The sequence below is a fragment of the Varroa destructor genome, unplaced genomic scaffold, assembly GCF_002443255.2.
Source record: "Varroa destructor unplaced genomic scaffold, Vdes_3.0 BEIS01000003.1, whole genome shotgun sequence".
NCBI classification, from domain to species: domain Eukaryota; kingdom Metazoa; phylum Arthropoda; class Arachnida; order Mesostigmata; family Varroidae; genus Varroa; species Varroa destructor.
Genome location: NW_019211456.1, coordinates 13,162,776 through 13,179,704, shown reverse-complemented (window position 1 = coordinate 13,179,704; position 16,929 = coordinate 13,162,776). Strand labels below are relative to the sequence as shown.

At 42.6% G+C, this 16,929-nt stretch overlaps 1 protein-coding gene across 2 annotated transcripts in view; it reads right to left on the bottom strand.

The window, feature by feature from the left end:
• The window catches only part of LOC111248405 (glutamate receptor ionotropic, kainate 2-like), a 315,895-nt gene that overhangs the window by 90,057 nt on the left and 208,909 nt on the right, over positions 1 to 16,929 (bottom strand). The window lies entirely within an intron of this gene.

The following is a 16,929-nucleotide window of genomic DNA, read 5'->3' as shown; positions in this document are numbered from 1 at the left end:
CCCGGGACATCTGAGTTGTGTTCTAGGCTTGTTTTTAATGCTCGAAATGGGTCGTTTGCAGCCGCTTGTAAAATGGGACGCTAAACGAGACGGTATGCATCCCACGATGAGGTCAGTACAGACGGCATATTCAATTACTTCCTCTTCTCTCGGGTTCGCTTTTTGTATCATTGCTCGCGTCTGACGCTGAGGCTGCTGCTACTGTCCGATGCGCTCGACAGATACGAATCTTCTAAATCGCGTTGTTACACAGACAACTCATAAGAGCAAAACATTTTTATTTCGAGAGAATCCCTCAGCCAGCAAAGACCTTACAATAGCCTTCTCCCTTTGCCACGCAGCCGCCAGCCATGTGTCACACTCGTCGCATCACACACACAAAACGCACCAGAGAACGCGTTTTCTGTTAGACGCATGTGAGGTTTCTATTTTGTCTACTTGTTCGGTACTCATGTCCATCTCGGGTGTCGCGAGCAGCTTCTAAAATTTGCGAACTCGGTAAACGAAGAGAAGATTGAACAACGGCAAGGAAAGACGACAAAATATTAACTCAGCCTATGAGATGCCAGGTCAGACAGAAAACGAGTCTCGAGGTATATACGGGAATTTGACTCGAGCCAAGTATCTATTAGACAGTGAGATATATACGATTATGTGCAATCTAGTCTAGAAAATAGAAACATGGAATCCGGAACAACAACGCAGAACGAAGGCCGGGTGACGCGATTCCATCTATCTGAAACCAATGCGAACGCTTCAGCGCTATGCGATCCTAAATGCTTTGGTAAACAACGTAGAGGCCCTAATAAAGAAACAGGATTAAGAAAGAAGAAAGGTGTAGTTAAATAAACGTAGATGGTATCTGTACAATGGCGCAACAAGGTACGTGAAACAATCGTTGTCTATCGCTATGAGCCGCGGAGTGAACAACAGCGGGCCAAATAGATCACTATAAAGAGAATAAATTGTTTCTGGGTTCAAGCGAACCGTTGCCTGACCTGGTACGGAATTTACTATGGCAATCGTCCTTGCACATAGCCGCTGCCTGCTTGGGCGAGTATCACTGTTCGCGTACAAGGTACCTGATATAAGGCAGACATCGCTTCGAAATTTGCCTGCTTTCTTTATGTTGTACTCATACATGATACTTGAATGCCAATTCTAAGGCGTACGATGTGAAACGATAGAAAAGAAGCATCCAAAAAAAGATAGAACAAGAAAAAAGGGTATTTCGGCTACGCGAAGGTTACGCATCGCTCTGCATCGAGTCGTTCTTGCTGACTGCCCTGATCTTCACTAGTCGTATCGAACTTGATAGTATCGCAACCCAGAATGTTCTTCCGCCTCAACCCCCTCCTGTGACGGACCATCGAAGAAAAGATCCGCTTCTCACATCTTCGGTTCTGCCGCTAACTCTTACATGCTGATGCCATACTCGGGCCTTTAGCAGAGCAAAAGCCGTCTTCGTTCGCGGTATCTCTACCATTCATACCATTGTCCCGTTCGTTTCTTGCTGAACGGAACCCGTCAAGATTTTCCAACACTCCAGTGGAATTCGTCTCACTGTGCCATCCCGGTAGTCCTCTTCGACCGTGCACAATGTATCTGTGCATTTAAGGATTTTAGCTAACGATAAAGCTTTCTTCTGCAGAAGCAACATATGCTCTATCCGGTAATTCTCTAGGCCTTCAAAGTCGAACAATATAATACTGTGCAGTATGTGTACGAAAATATATACATACAGAAGCTAAGGGGTCACTTTTCGAAATGAAATTATATGGGGAGGTTTGACTGCTTTATTTAGCAGGTTTGCTGTGTCGGTGAGACAATACCTGATCGACATGCAGGTTCCACGTGGAGCGGTGCGCTATGACAAAGACTATATCTAAGTATGTTATGTTTCATAAATAACCCTAAAAGGATTCCAATATTTACCAAAGAGACAGCAGTTTTTGCACAATGAGGGCAAAGTTAGAGGATATATTCCACGTGTTCTTCTATGACGAAGGGCTGCCATGTCGCCCTATGGCAGTCGAACTGTATACAAAATATGACTATTATTCATACAAAACATTCCGCAAACTTACATTCCCATAGTTTTTCGAAGTTTATATTACAGTTTCTATTGACAGTTAAAATAAATTTTTATAAATCCTTTTGATCTGGGTTAACCGTCACAACGTTTACATACCTGTACCATGTGTTTAAATTGTTAATCGAAATGATTTTTAGGCAAAAACAGCTTAACTGGGCAATATTTGCGTAGTAATGTGAACTGTGTCAGTGTGAGGCCAGCTATTGGATAAAAAGTGTGACCCATAAGCCTGTCAGTGCCAACTAAACATTAAGATTCTGGCCTTTGGCTTCTTTAAATTCCACGATTTTCGGATCGTTATAGCCGAGATATGATCGCGTTGTTCCTTCGTGTGTAACGCGCGTAAGTATGTATATACTGGTAAAGGCTGCTCTGACGATATGAGCATGTGCCTTCGATTCTTTCAAGCCTTTTATTCTGTTACTACTATCCATTCGTGTTGTTGTAATTTACTATGAACCGATTTATCGGTGTGCTGAGTAATTTTTCATCGTGTGTCACCTAGCTAATCGACAAATGGGTTCGCGGTACCTCCTCGTATCTTCTATTGTACATCTACATATATCGTTGAGACGATTCTATCCGTCCATAAGTGTTGTCCGTCTTTAATCTGCCGAATCAGAGATCACTGCTGTTCCATCCTTTCCCTTCTCTTCGGACGTACGTGAAGTGCATGACGGCCGGCATAAGAATAGCTGACAGTTCAAGGCTTTCCAGTCCCCGGTTCCTGTTTCTGTGGCTGACACCTAAGGGCACGGTATATCTCTCAAGCAGCTCGAATCCTCGTCTTCCCGATCTCATATGGAAAATTTTTGATAAAAGCGTCGTCGCTGGCTCCATCGGGCATTCGTCCCCTTTGCACTTTCCCTTGTGTGACCCGCTTCCTTGCAGCGCAGCGTATAACAGGCGAAGTAGCCACGTTTGCAGGGGTCGAATGTATGTCTCCGTTTGTCCTTCGCTTATCCTTCGGTCCTATGACAGTGTATCGGCCGTGGATGGAGCCATCGAAGTACACTATTTTGTTTAAGCTGCAGACTGAAGAGCAGGACAAAGCTAGAGGCAGGAATAAGACGAGACAAAACTGACAGTTCTGAGTTTTTTTTGAACCAGATCAAACTTTCCTTTTTTCGGCATTTTTTTCTAGTGAAGGAAGTACAAGCCCGTCGCTTAGAGAAAAAATGCGAAGGTTTTGAGAGGGTCGAAAAAAGGAGAGGACGCTTCCAGGAGGACTAACCAAAGTGATTCGTCGACCTCCCTAATTTTCTTTAGTTCCTGCGTTGGCTAGAACACAAGTCGAGCCTTTATGGTTTTTTCCTTTGTCTCAGAACCCCTATAGACCGCCTACCTACCAGATACCTTTAGAAAGAGGGTTTTTCTCCCATGAAAATACTATAGACCTCCTGAACGGATGGCAAGCGGTAATGAAAAGGAGTTGGTTAGTGGCAGATGTTTCATTGTCTTTCCCAATAGATCGCCTGTCTCTTCGCTTTAAGCAAGCTAGCTCACTCGAACTCCTGAGTCGTTTATGGAACCACTTGTTGCTTCGAAGTTAAACGCATTTGGTAACGCCTAATTTCGTCTTTGAAAAAGTATACGAAAACACGGCAACGACTTCCCTTCGAAAATTGCAGTTATCAATGTTGTTACAGGAGGAGTTAGGTTAAGCCTACGACATTCTTAAGTTCATAAGGGTAAATTCTATATATGTTTGCGATAGTTAACATGGCAGTGAAATGATGTTTTGCTGTGATAACTGTTATAGCACAACTGTTGGGGTGGGAAGGTATGAATTGTGCGACCAATTTTATTCCATAATAAATTGAACGTCAGAATTTATTTGGCATATTAGAAATATTTCCAGCCGAGACAAAGCTGCCACTTGTTCGCCGCTGCAAACGGTGTGCAACTGTAAAAATATCAACTGAAACATTGAAAAATGCAAACGTCGACAAAAGAGCCTTAGAGGTGGATGCAGTCGGTTTCATACGATCCGTGTGTAGTTCCTTCCGTTAAAACTTGCGACTGTGGCTTTTACTTTCTTAGCTTCCTGTCTGCGTTCTTTTTCTATTCCACTTGACCCCCTAAAGACTATCAGCGCCATTCGTGCTAAAAACGACAAGTTCCTTAAAATGTCAAATACCACTTCACGATTAGCGGGCATCGCAACGCGTTGGTAGCTTCGAACCTCTTCGAGACTAAAAATGCGGCCGCGTTTGGAACTAATCGTCTTGAGTATGCCATGTTCGCCAGGCCGAGTTTTGTGGTCGAAAAATCGTCGGGTGTATCTACGAGTAGAAGGAAACAGCGAGCTAAAGTGATGTTACCATTAATTGAATGCATTTTGTTTACCCAGTAAACATAACATTTGACCTTCATATCTATCATACATGTTCTGGACTCAAGCAAAGTCTTTGCGCTCGCATTAGTAGTATCCCAAAAGAAAATCTACCCATAATCAAAAAGCAATGCACTTTTGCATAGGCTCATAGCTCATTGGGAATAGGAACATCATCGAGAAATTTGAACCCTTACTGCATCGTATCTTAGGAAGTACAATAGAAAATGTTATTGCAACGTAAATAAGTTACTGTTTTTTAATTCCGGTTGCCTCTTAGTTACGTTCAAATATACAGTTGATATGAAGAAGCTACTATCTGGAGATGAATTGGACGCGAATAGCTACTATTTAGTATCTTACGTGAGCGAACGAACAGTTGCATTCAGTTGTGTTGTTTCAAGAAAATAGGACAAATGAAACAACAGGTATAATGTTTTCTATTGACTACTGCTCAAACAAGCCTTACCTACCTGAATCATCACAAACAGCAGCATGTGATAGAACGAGAACGAATACAAAATGGCAGAAAGAATGACTGAACCTAGTTAACAATAGATACAATAACAAGGCACGATGATTCGATACAGGCAGTGGCGTAAAATGCCGTCCAGAACATATCATCCTTAACGTTTGCTTGCACATTTCTCGAAACTAAAAGGAGCCTGGCGTTTTGTCGGCCGAAAAATTGGTCTGTTTTTGAGAACTGCCCTTTCACATAGGAAATCTTATCAGCTACGAAGATCTCTAGCATAGATAAAACTATAAAAATTTTAGATGAGGCCAAGAAGGACAAGACGTCGAAGTAGCTATGCCAATGTTCGCAAAACACAGATGATAACAATCATGTTTTTTGCTGGCTTCGATTTTTCCGTTATTCATTGCATAAACAGTACGGAATATAGCAGTGTAAGGTTTATCATTATTTGATGTACAATATAAGTAGTACTTGAATACTCATAGTATAACGCCATTACATTTAATCCATACATGGTATATTGAATACTACGAAGTTACATCAATTTGAGAAAATCTGTTGCGTGCATGGGTTCCATGGAAGCAAAAACTTCTGCAGCTCGCTATGCTTCTGCTTTTGTTGCGGCTTGTCAACACTGGCCTACGCAAAGCCAAGGTTAGCAAGTCAGCTTGCTAAGCGAATGAGTGGAGACCTATGTACCTATAAAGTGTCTTTGTTTCTTCGGTATATTTCGACCGGCCATCTGTTTTGTCGGGCGCAAAGGCAGTTTTACACGTCGTGAAAACGTGTTGGTGTACCCCGAGGGAAGTAAGAATCCGGGCCACGGCGCGCCTTGCTGCACAAGCTCCGAAAACCTCCTGCCGGAGCGACAGGCATCTTTAGCGTATTTCCTTCGCTAACCTTTTCTCCTTAGACTTGTTCTCTCCTTTTTGGTCTGCCTCAATATGAGCAACATTCCCATCAAAATGAACAGTAAAGATACGGATAGGACACTGTGATGAGCGCTACGAGTGGAAACTTTGTTGGCTGCTCCCTCAACAATCTTTTCATCCACCAGTTTGCCCGTTTCGAATTTGACTGCAACACGGAAACATATGTCGCTTTGACACAGAGGCTGAGAATCACCGTGTCCCTTGCTTCTTGTTTCTTGTTGGCTTGTTTACCCATTCTTTCGCAAAAAACCTATATTGTCGAAAAATTCTATTCACGAGATAGAAAAATCTTACAATTGCTTAACAGGCATCTGTTATCATCGGGATAGTAAAGCGAGACAGGTGAACACGATCGGTGGACCTAGAAACACTATCCAGCCCATTATTACCAATAATCAAAGCATACTTAGCTCATGTCAAGAGTCCGTTCTCGGACTCTGGGTTGAGACATGGGACGAAATCCAGTTAAAGGTCGCTCTCACAGGGCGGTCGCTGGGCGTATGAAAATGGAGCTCGTGGCCGACTGTATAGTAGCGGCCTGATCACATTGAGGCTACGGAAGAGTTCATCCGCTTTCGATAATAGCAATCGAAGACAACTGAATTTTAGTGATGGTAGTGGTTTGAAGTTATGCCACGGAAGAAGGCAGTGCGAACAAAGATCTCCTAAAGCTCGTCTCACCACCCTAGATCAACTTGACTTTCGTAGTAGTCATGCTATCTTTAACGCCCGCTTTCTACCTACCGCATCACGAAACTCTAACCACTACCTAACACTAAGTCAGGGGAAAAACTCCTTCAAAGCAGGCCTGTCAGCTATTGCTATTAATCTTTTTTAGAAAAGCTAGCCTTCCCCTACGATCGGGTGCTAAGCAGGCAAAGCTTTGGCTTATCGTTTGCTTGGTCCGACTGGCTTCGGGCCTACTTCAGGGTGACAATAGCTCTCGAGCAGACGCGCGCCCGGTTCATCGGCGGAAGGGAGGCGCGGAGAGTTCACTAAGTGGGGCTGTCTGTCTGTCTAAACGATAGAAGACGCAGTGAAAAAGACACTGACCGAGGCAAAAGAAGCTGAAGTCAAGCTTCAAGATGAAGCTTTAAAGCTTTTCACACTTTGACCGCAGAGATGTTTTGCTTTAGCCCAAATTCAATAGATCATTAATGTTATATTTATCTTTTATAATTTCACAATATCTAACAGCTACAGCTGGCTTATAGATCAATTCTATTTGCTTCAACCTTTACAATAAAATATATTTCTAGCACTCCGCTTCTAGCTTTTTTGAAATGAAGTCTACTGATGGTATCGATAACGCATATACTGTGATCTGATTGCCAGCTCTATTATGTACCTTCGAAGACTTCATTTAACTCGCGGTATTACACAAAGTAACCAGTGTTAGGTGTGCTTCAGCTGTAAGGCTCTATGAGCCAACGTCGGCTGGCAACCCGATCGCTTTGTAAGGTATTTCATGGGCTAGTCCAGTTAGTAGGGCATTTTACAACCTGAGTGTGGACCTCATTATAAAACCGGTGTGCTCACGAGCGTACTACGAAGCAGGCTGGTTTGTAATGTCCAGCACGGAAGAGGCCGTAGCCTCGACCGCAGTTTGTCGATGCAGAGCATGCCAAAACCTGCAAAGAATAACTTTTTTGTTGCTAGATTCGTTGGTCTGCTCATACGGGTTAACGTGAGAATTTGCCGACGGGCAGCAAGACTCCCAGAAATGGTAAGAAATGAACAGCTAGCTGTGAAGATAAAGATCTGCTCTTCTGAAGTTCTTGACCTATCCCTTATATTTCACCATACATAGCTAATTGACCTTTCGAGAATGAAATAAAGCTTTTCTGCTGGGCATGGAGCGCAGCAAATCCCTATTCCACCAGCCTTATTAGCACGTTCGTTTATCGTAATACTCTTCTTTTTCGAACGCCTATTTATTACTACTTTTTTTACCATAAGGTAATCATACAGTGAACGTTACCAAGGGCTCAAAAAAATAGCAGTAATTAATAAAGAATTACTTTTATCAATAGACATATATTATTTGACGCCAATTATCTGGTTCCTACCATTTAGGACATAACAAAGTCACCATTCCAAAATAAATAAAACAAATATTCTGTATTTGTTTTTTTTTAATTTTAGACAAAGGATTTTCTACTATACGACGGTAATACCTTCGAGAAGTTTGATTTTATACCGTATCTGCTTCAACCGGTAGTTACTAAGCAGTTAAGGGACCCTATTTGACAACCGGTTGTTTGCTATTGGCATGCGCTACATCAAAGATACATACAGAAAATATGTATTTAGGCTTCCTGGCACTCTACCTACTTATACAAATTACATTTTACGTTACTTGCAGATGCTAAATAATGCGGATGTGATAACTTCACGAAATCAGATCTAAATGTTTGCCGCCACCTGTTCGTCTGCGGACCTAAGGCTCACTTAGTCCTTGTAATCGACGCCGATAACATTTAAGGGCACAGGTCTTTGAAGACCACCGTTCATTTGTAACGAGATACAGTTAGTCACTATTGGAGACTAGTCGACTAAGTCATAGTACTTTCTAAACACCTACCAAGGCATATTGCCCCAATGCGATAATATTATCGTCATTATAATTCGTTTACGTGTTTCTTCTGATGAAATGGCCAACGGCAACGATGCTTCTAGTACTAAGGTTGTTGATGATGTGTTAGCAAATAAGACAGATATTTATGCCACATTGCTTACAGCGCCATTTTTGCTCCATTCTACCAAAAGCGGTGACCTGGGAGCTTCATGGATCTCGCCCACTCTGCGAACCACAGGTGTCTGCCTTATCGACAGTTCAGACGCCGAGTCTGTGAGCAGCTGACAAACGTTACGGTAAACGGCATGAGAGGTTTAATGGGTTTTTAGGCTAGTGCTGCTAGTCGTATGCCGCCAACCTTCCTGAAACGTTGTCAAGGGGTCACTCAATTAACGAATAGCTTCGTAGTTATTACCATGGTTCTTGGCGTTTACACCATGCGTCCTGGCCGTCACAGGCGCGTGTTTGGACTTCTTCCTGTGCGACTGCGTACTGCTGTTGTACGGCACTTCTTCTGTATGTTCGTGGCCGGTGAATTCGTGTAACGAATCTTAATCAGGCACATGCTTCTCCCAAGCTTTCTTAGTCCATGTCTAACATCAGCTGTCATTTATCATTTAGGCCCTCTCGCGAAGCTGTCGACATCCACCACCAATTACTTATGAAAGATCAAAAATCAGCTCGTCCCTGTTCAAGCCGTCAGTACAGCCGGGTCAACTGAGCTTACTTTAATAGATGCACATGAAAAGGAATGCAAGAGCACCGAAGCAGCACGGAAATTGTCTTCATGAAGCCTTTGTCCGCCCACGATTACTATGAGATTTCCGCTCTGCAGTTTACATCTGGCAACCTTCCGCGTTCCTAATCATACTCCTTTAAGAAACAAAAAAAACAAATATTCTTTGCAATAAATAGAGTTGAAGAGGTAGAATCTATGTTAGCGTTTGTCAATTAGCACCCAAAGATGGAATATAGCAGGCTAAAGAAATACTATGAAAATAATGCATCGGGCAAACCATGGAGCAGACTCCCAAAGCGATGTACCACCCACACAGTGAAGTAAAAACTATTTCTTTTGTAAATAGCTGATCATACCCGATAAATACGCAAGATATAACTTAACAATTTAACTCGAAAAATCGTATTTATATCTTATTCCATTTGTTTCATATCGATCCATCAAAGGCAGCAATGCGCGCGGACAGGGCGTATGGACCCACACAATGTGTAAAAAGTAATCATGGTATCTTACAGTTCACAGTAATGGCTCGTGAGAATGTAAGTCACGTTAATACCGTTAGATAAAATGTTTTTACTTAAGGAAATTGTGGTTTGTGAGCTTTATTTTGAAAGAAAGTACCACTTAGTCAAATGTTGAAGGCTAAGCATAAGTTGAAATGGTTACACAGATGGGAGGAGAAGAGAGAGCAGAGAGAATTGTAGAAGTTATTGACGCGCGGTGCCAGTCCCTCGTGCTGGTGGGGCATTGGAAGGCAAGTTGAACAACAATGGGAACCATTTTAAGAAAATTGACGTACTTGGCTAAACGACGCGTTGTCCAGCCATTTGCTTGCAACAGCCCGGCCTGGGATTTGCAGCTTTATTCAACCCTTCATTCTTATACCTACATATGAAGTATCGCTATCCACTAACCGACTTGACTAAATTCATCCCGCTCTGTGGGCCACCATTGGGTATATATCCAATTGAATAGATTCGGTCCGATGGTACTACGATGCCAGACTCTGCGGTAATTCTACGAGATACAACGAGTGCCGGTTTCCCAGCTCGCAATTGTTTTATTCGTTCTTTGAGCCGATATTTACCTGTCGACGCGATCGTCCACCGCAGGGGGGATGACGCGGGACAGTTGAACTAAAAGAAGTAGGAAAGGAAAAAGCCTCGGGAATTGTTAGCTCTTCTGCTATCCTTTTTGTAACCACTGCCTTGATTATATAGGCCAGGAGCCAGACAGAAAAGAGAAAAAGTAGGGCGAGAAGGAGCGACAGGCGACGGCAGCTAGAACTGGGAGTTGGACAAAAACATGAGGCAGAACGAGCGGAAAGCCTACTTGAACAACGAGGGACAGCGGAAGTTACGTCAATAAATCACGATATTAATATTAATGCATTACGATCGAGCAAAGAGATCGAGAAAAGCAACGCCGCAACAAGCTGAAATAAGCCCGGCAGTGGATGGAAACGCTTTGATACAGCGCTGGCTGCTAGATAGAACGGAACAAAGCTCAGAGGGAACGAGACAGGGACGAAGAAGCTAGTGAGGGAAGGGTAGGAAGACGCCGGAAACGAGGCGCCGGCCGTACAAGATCGACACACGAAGAGCGTCGTACGGTCGCTGGTCGTCTCAGCGGTCGCTAATGATGGCAGCGATGCTGGTTGTGGTAAAAGCCTAGCACTCACGCAGGTAACGATAACGCCGACTACAAAGGTGTAATATCAGAGAGTTGGTGCATTGACGAGCCGGAATGGCGACACCGCCAAACATACACTTACTGCAATGAAGCGCCTCACCCTTTCCGGCTTGCCCTCAGTAAAAGGAGTGGATTCTAGGAAAATCGTTACTTATTGGGGAAATATCATTAGTAACGTAAAATAAGGAAATGAAGCTAGCATTTCTATTATTGCTAAGAAATTAGCAAAAGGTAGCTTCACAAAGACGTACAAATGTCGGTTTAGACGATAAATAAAAAGGAGCAGAAATGAAGCATTGTCGTTGAATCGACAAATATCAGTTGTTGTCATCGTGGGGTTTTTTAGCGCAAAATCTTATTTCCAATAGCAGGTATGCGTTAAGTGCCTTGTGGCATAACCGTGTAGTGCAGACTTGTTTAGTATAATTATGACGGCTGATTTTCATTTCTAAAGTACGAAAGGATACTGTACGTAGGTTGTACAATGATGTGCCGGCAGAAATTGATATATTTATTTGTATAGATCTTTGCTTTAACATATCTAACGCTGCAACACAAAAAGAGACGGAAGTGAATAACTGCAGGACATGTACATATGGCTGTACATTTTTAGGCACACGATTTCTAAAAAAGTATCTAGGCTTACGCTATAATTTTATATATATACACACGCACCTAGTGGATTACCTATTAAAATGGTCTTTGCATATACAATTAGATCGATCTACCTCGCTCATGATTCACACCTGATTCTGTAAAGTTTGGTCTAATTATTCCAATTCCCTCCTAGAACTCTTCGTCGTCGTTTGCAGCACAAGCAGCACGCCGTCACTTTTTTTTTTCTTTCAAGAGAAAACGTGTCGCTTCATCCGCTATCATGCATGTGATATACATGTTGTGGGCGCAACTTGCTAGTAAGAGATAGGGTCGACGAACCCACTAATTTCCATAGGACCAGTGAATATACGTCTGTCTATCACAACAGCAGCCGTCCTGAAAGGAAGAAGAAGAGCCTATACACTTATTAGTACTGGCGACGGGCGAGTTTAAGATGCGGAGTAGGTATCTTGTAACGCAGCAGCGTAACCCGGAGCTTCATGGGATTGTACAGAATGGAAATGGTGGCTAATAGGATAGCACACCCGTTCACGGAAGGAAGCCGAATTAATGTATTACCCGTCGAGAACTATCGGCGAACGCCAAAGCAAGAAGAAAAGCTTTGCGCTAAAAGGCGGTAAAGCTGGAGGTTATATTAACAGCCATTAACCTTGCTTGCTTTGAACAGGGTCTTACATAGAAACCGAGTTCTCTCTCCAACGACACAAGACGACTGGAAGAAATCTTGCTGGAGCAATGAACAGAAAAGTGCGGCATAGAGACAAGAAAGCCTTTCACGATGGTTCAGGTTTTATGCTGCTTCATAGCCTCGTTTACACTCATAAATAGCCGATACCAGACGAATAAAAGCCTTTGTGTATATCTACGGCTTAGAAGTCTTTTCGGTATACTGCCATTTGTTTATTTGCATTTTCGAAATCGTATCACACAAATTAACTAATAAAATTATATTTCGAAGATCGTTAACGCAAGCCTTTCACGGATATAACAGCTTATGTTTTTTTATCTGATTGCAGAGCAACACCATTATTATATTAGGTCGCTCAGTGGAAAATGCGAAAAGCTTTTTTTCATTTCTTTGATTCTAAATTGAAGTATGCACCGTCATTATCTACGATTCTCTCCCACCGCATTATTCCGCAGCTGTATGTATTTAAAGCTCGTGTCTATCAAGTCTATAAAGTTTCGAAAAGCAGTTTCGACTTCACGCTGAAGATCTGATCGAAATTTTGAGAAGAATAGTCATTTGTGGGCTCGTGTCGGGCGGGTACGGTAGGTTACTGAGAGTCTTGTAGGCCCTGTACTTCTGCTACCGTAAGCCTTGCGGCGTGAGGTCGATTATTGTTGTGCTGTAAAAGCGATTCGCTACTGGTACTAATGATGGCTACTTGTATGTGGAGGTTTCACTTATCACCTCCTTCGTGCAGGCCCTTTTTACCGGTATTTTCTGCGGCTTTTTGGCAGAAAACGTGCCAGTCGACAACAGCGTGATGTTGCATGCCAGAGCGGTGCACTCTCGAGACGTTAGCAACTACAAGACGCAAGTCAAGATGCCTTAAGGGAAAGATATGTCCCACTTGTTTGAAATTACGTTTCCCGTTTTCTATTTAGCCAACGCATAAGGATGACTTTTCGGATGGTCGAAACGCCACGCGGACAAAAAATTAAGCTGCTAAAACGAAACGCACAGAATGTTTGATAGATGGAAACACTTGCCTTTCGGCGCATATTTTCTTGGAACGAATAGTCGTGATCTACACGTAAATACGCTTACACCTACGGCTACGGATCCGGTAGAAAGCAGCTCCGTAATATGATAACACATACTTCGAAAATATTTGCACAACGTAAACGTCACGACCAAGGCCATAAAGGGATCTACTGTACATGCCTTTCTACTATGATGGATCCCATTCTGCACAGAAGAGTGAGTCAAAAATGAGCGTGTCAGAGCGCCTGCGGATCACCTATTTAATGTCCTTTTTCACTATGGAAGGATAAGTGTGGCAGCCTTTCGGGTGATGATGGCATCTTTACGATTATGGAATGCCGTAGGGAAATGCTTGCTGGTTTTGAAACGATCGCACGTACGCAGCGTTAACTGACTTCATTGAGCTTTAATAAAGTTGAATTATTACATTTATTAATCGCCACCATTAACACGTATCTCAAGAACAGAGTTTGCTGGTCAAGACTTAACAGAACAAAACTGGATCCAGCCAAGGTTCGAGCCTATTAGTTAATTGTTATATGTTCTTACAACACTTGAGTCTTGTTTTTCCCCAGTAAATATCTGAACCGTCTGCTTTATCTTATGTCTAATTCTCCATCTGGCATCAGTGATTCAAGTTCGTGAATTATCAAGCCATATGTTAAAAAACAAAACAGAGTTCGACGGATGCTATGGGTTCATCAAACTTAGTGCAAATTTCCGCTATAAACTATAACTCGTTAAGGGCAAAAATAACCTATCACTGAAAATACTGAGCTTATGCCCGGCCCAATAGTTTATCTGTGATTTCTCTCAGCTGTGTATATGCTGGCTGGAGTTGTGTATAGCGAACAAGTGGAGAACAGGAAGGTACAGGATGTTTGATGAAAGGAGCAGTATGGTGGAAGACCTATACAAACTAGCTAACCAGCGCAAAATTCGGAATGTACTGGAAATGTAACTAAGGGTGCAGGACAAGGCCTACGACCCTAGAATTTATATTACGCTGAATGAAAAGACAAAAATGCCTTTTTTACTCAACGCATAAGCGTCAAGGTTATAAATTAGATTTTTAAATGCGTGCTCGGCTCTTTAAACTCAACGCATAGCCGACGTCAGAACTATAAGATGATTGCGTATGCAGTAGCATAGTTTTGTAGAAAGATTGTCTTCACTTCTGATCACTGCAGGGATCCTGACTTGTACACTGACAACTGCAGGACTCATCAACTGCAACACGCGGCTCGGCACGCCATATTGGACTAATAGGTTATCCGTCTAGTTGATAATTAAATCTAGTTCGTTAATAGGTGTATTTTCCTACGCTCAATAGTGACTAACTGGTTTCACTGTCTTCAGTTTATGATAAAAAAAGATATCTGTGTGCGTAGGTTCACCTACAAAACGTGCCTGTCGTCAGCCTTGTTGCAGTATTATGGTTCTCTTCGTTTGGAGCTCCTTCATTACAATAACGCTGTAATTATGAGCCATCAAATACAGCGAACTAACAGATAGCGCCTCGTTTTCAAATCGTGCTATCGTGTAATGACGTCGCTTGTTGCTGGTCGTTCACTTCGAGGAGCTAGACATTGTAACGTGTGCAGATGTAGCCGTGACAACATTAGCAGCAGTAAACATACCAGTGAACTAGTGTCCTAGTATTCTGTTATACGACTACGAAAAACACAGGCACAACGTTAGCGAATATGACCTCTCGGTCCTCCGCAAATCCTTCCGCTTTTATGTTTCTATGTCTATCTGTCTTGAGCGGTCGGTCGCGCTCGTTTGGCTTGATGTTTTCGCTTCGTTCGTTGAGGTTTTCCGGGTTGGCGGGCACTAATACCAGCGACAGACAAGTTGTAGCAATAGCGGCCAGTAAGTCCGCACCTATCGCTATGTGCAGTGAAACCGTAGTGCCTTCACTGGCTGACTACAGAAGACTGGATACAAAGGGTAAGAGCATTCAAACACCAAATCTGGTCGAAAGACTCTTTGACTGGTTCTTGCCTCAATGGACTCCTAAGCATATACCCATCGTTGAGTGAGAAGACCCAATGAAATAGAAACAAGTTAAAGAAACAGGCTACGAGCTCAGGTGCTTTTATCATGGTGGCCCCGAACAGCGCCGCAGCTTCGGGTTCAACTTAAAGCCCAACCTAAAACTTACTTATTTAGGGGGCCAAACGGTTCCGTCGAGGGCCTGGCGGGCCGAGCTAGGTCGGAGAAAGTGGGATAAAAAAGGGGCAAGGACGCGCGATCCTATATGATGGATCTTCAATATTGTAGTAGTGGTAATAGTAGTAGTCAGTGTCGTCGTTCCGGTCTTCACACAATTCATTAATTCCGTGTCACTGGACCCATTGTACTGTTACTGCGCTAAAGTCCAATCTCTCTTTACGCAACGCGTAATCTACACTTAACTCCCTAATTTCACTAGGCCAATTTTTAAAGCCCTCTCTCTGTCATCCTCAAAGCATACCCTCAGAATAAGCTGACAGAAATCGAGGTTCCTGGCTTGCGGAACAACAGCTCCCAAATCAGCACCTACATTCTTCGATTTTGTTAGGATCCTCCTGATTGTAAATCCCAATGAAACAGGCACCCGCTGCTGCTGTCGCCGTTGTGTTAATCGTCGTAGTTGGCCTGCCTGCCTGCCTGCGAAACCTATAATAGCAGAAGGCCTCTTCTGAATCCTTTGAAGCCAATCAATAATCCAATACGTACGTTGGCCGTGCACGTTTTTTATGTGAGCATATACTATATGAGCAATAGCAGAAATGATTGGTACTGATACTTCGTCCACGCCATGTCTAGCAAAATTGGACGTACTGAATGAGTTTTCTCATTTTCTTATGTATATTCTACGATTAATATCTTAATAAATAAGCAGAAATGAACTGGAACGTAAAGTTAGAAAGTACGCCCAAACCGTAGAGCGTCTTCGTCTGTCTATATAATGAAAAATAACTTTTACTTATTTCAACAATAACTCTGTATTCGTGATTGCTCTGAATCTATACTGGGATAGAAACAGGCCCACACGTTTCTCCAAACGACCCTATAGTAACCTATGATTCATCCTTTGCAGTCTAGCGATTTAATGTAAGCAAAAATTATGTAGGAGATTTGTGACATCCACAACTACTTCTAGCGTGATAGAATCTTGGTAACGGGTCAACCTATGGCTGACTTGTTGTCAAGAATAGCGACTATTACAACCTACATTGACCTATCGTAACTTCATGGTCGACGCCCCAGTTGCTGTTACTGCAAGCTCTGCCTTGGCTTCTGTCTTATGCACGCCCAGCTTTTCGATGATGTCTACAATAAATAGCAAGGCACACTGCCGTATGCCAAACTGATACTTATCCTACAAACTAAAGCAACGTTAAGGTAAATCATTCAGGGTTTATTTTATCTAGAAAATCATTACGCGACCTTTTCTTTTGATTCACCTGCTGTTGATTAGGCTTCTCGCAAAAGAAAATTACAGTACGGCTTGGTAAATAGAAAAACATTTTTTATAGACTGAGGTTCCTTGGTGACTGAGTTACACGTTTTGAAAGGATCTTCCTTTGATTAGATGTTTTAATCGTAGCGTGCGTGACCAGGTACATCCGCCGACAAATAACACCTATAGAATATATTGGGAACCTTTATCACGTTTTGCATACGACAATCGGTTCTTACCAATGCCTAGAAAGTCTGCACTCGTGAGTGCTAAGCTGTTATAAAAGTAAACAGTGAAAAT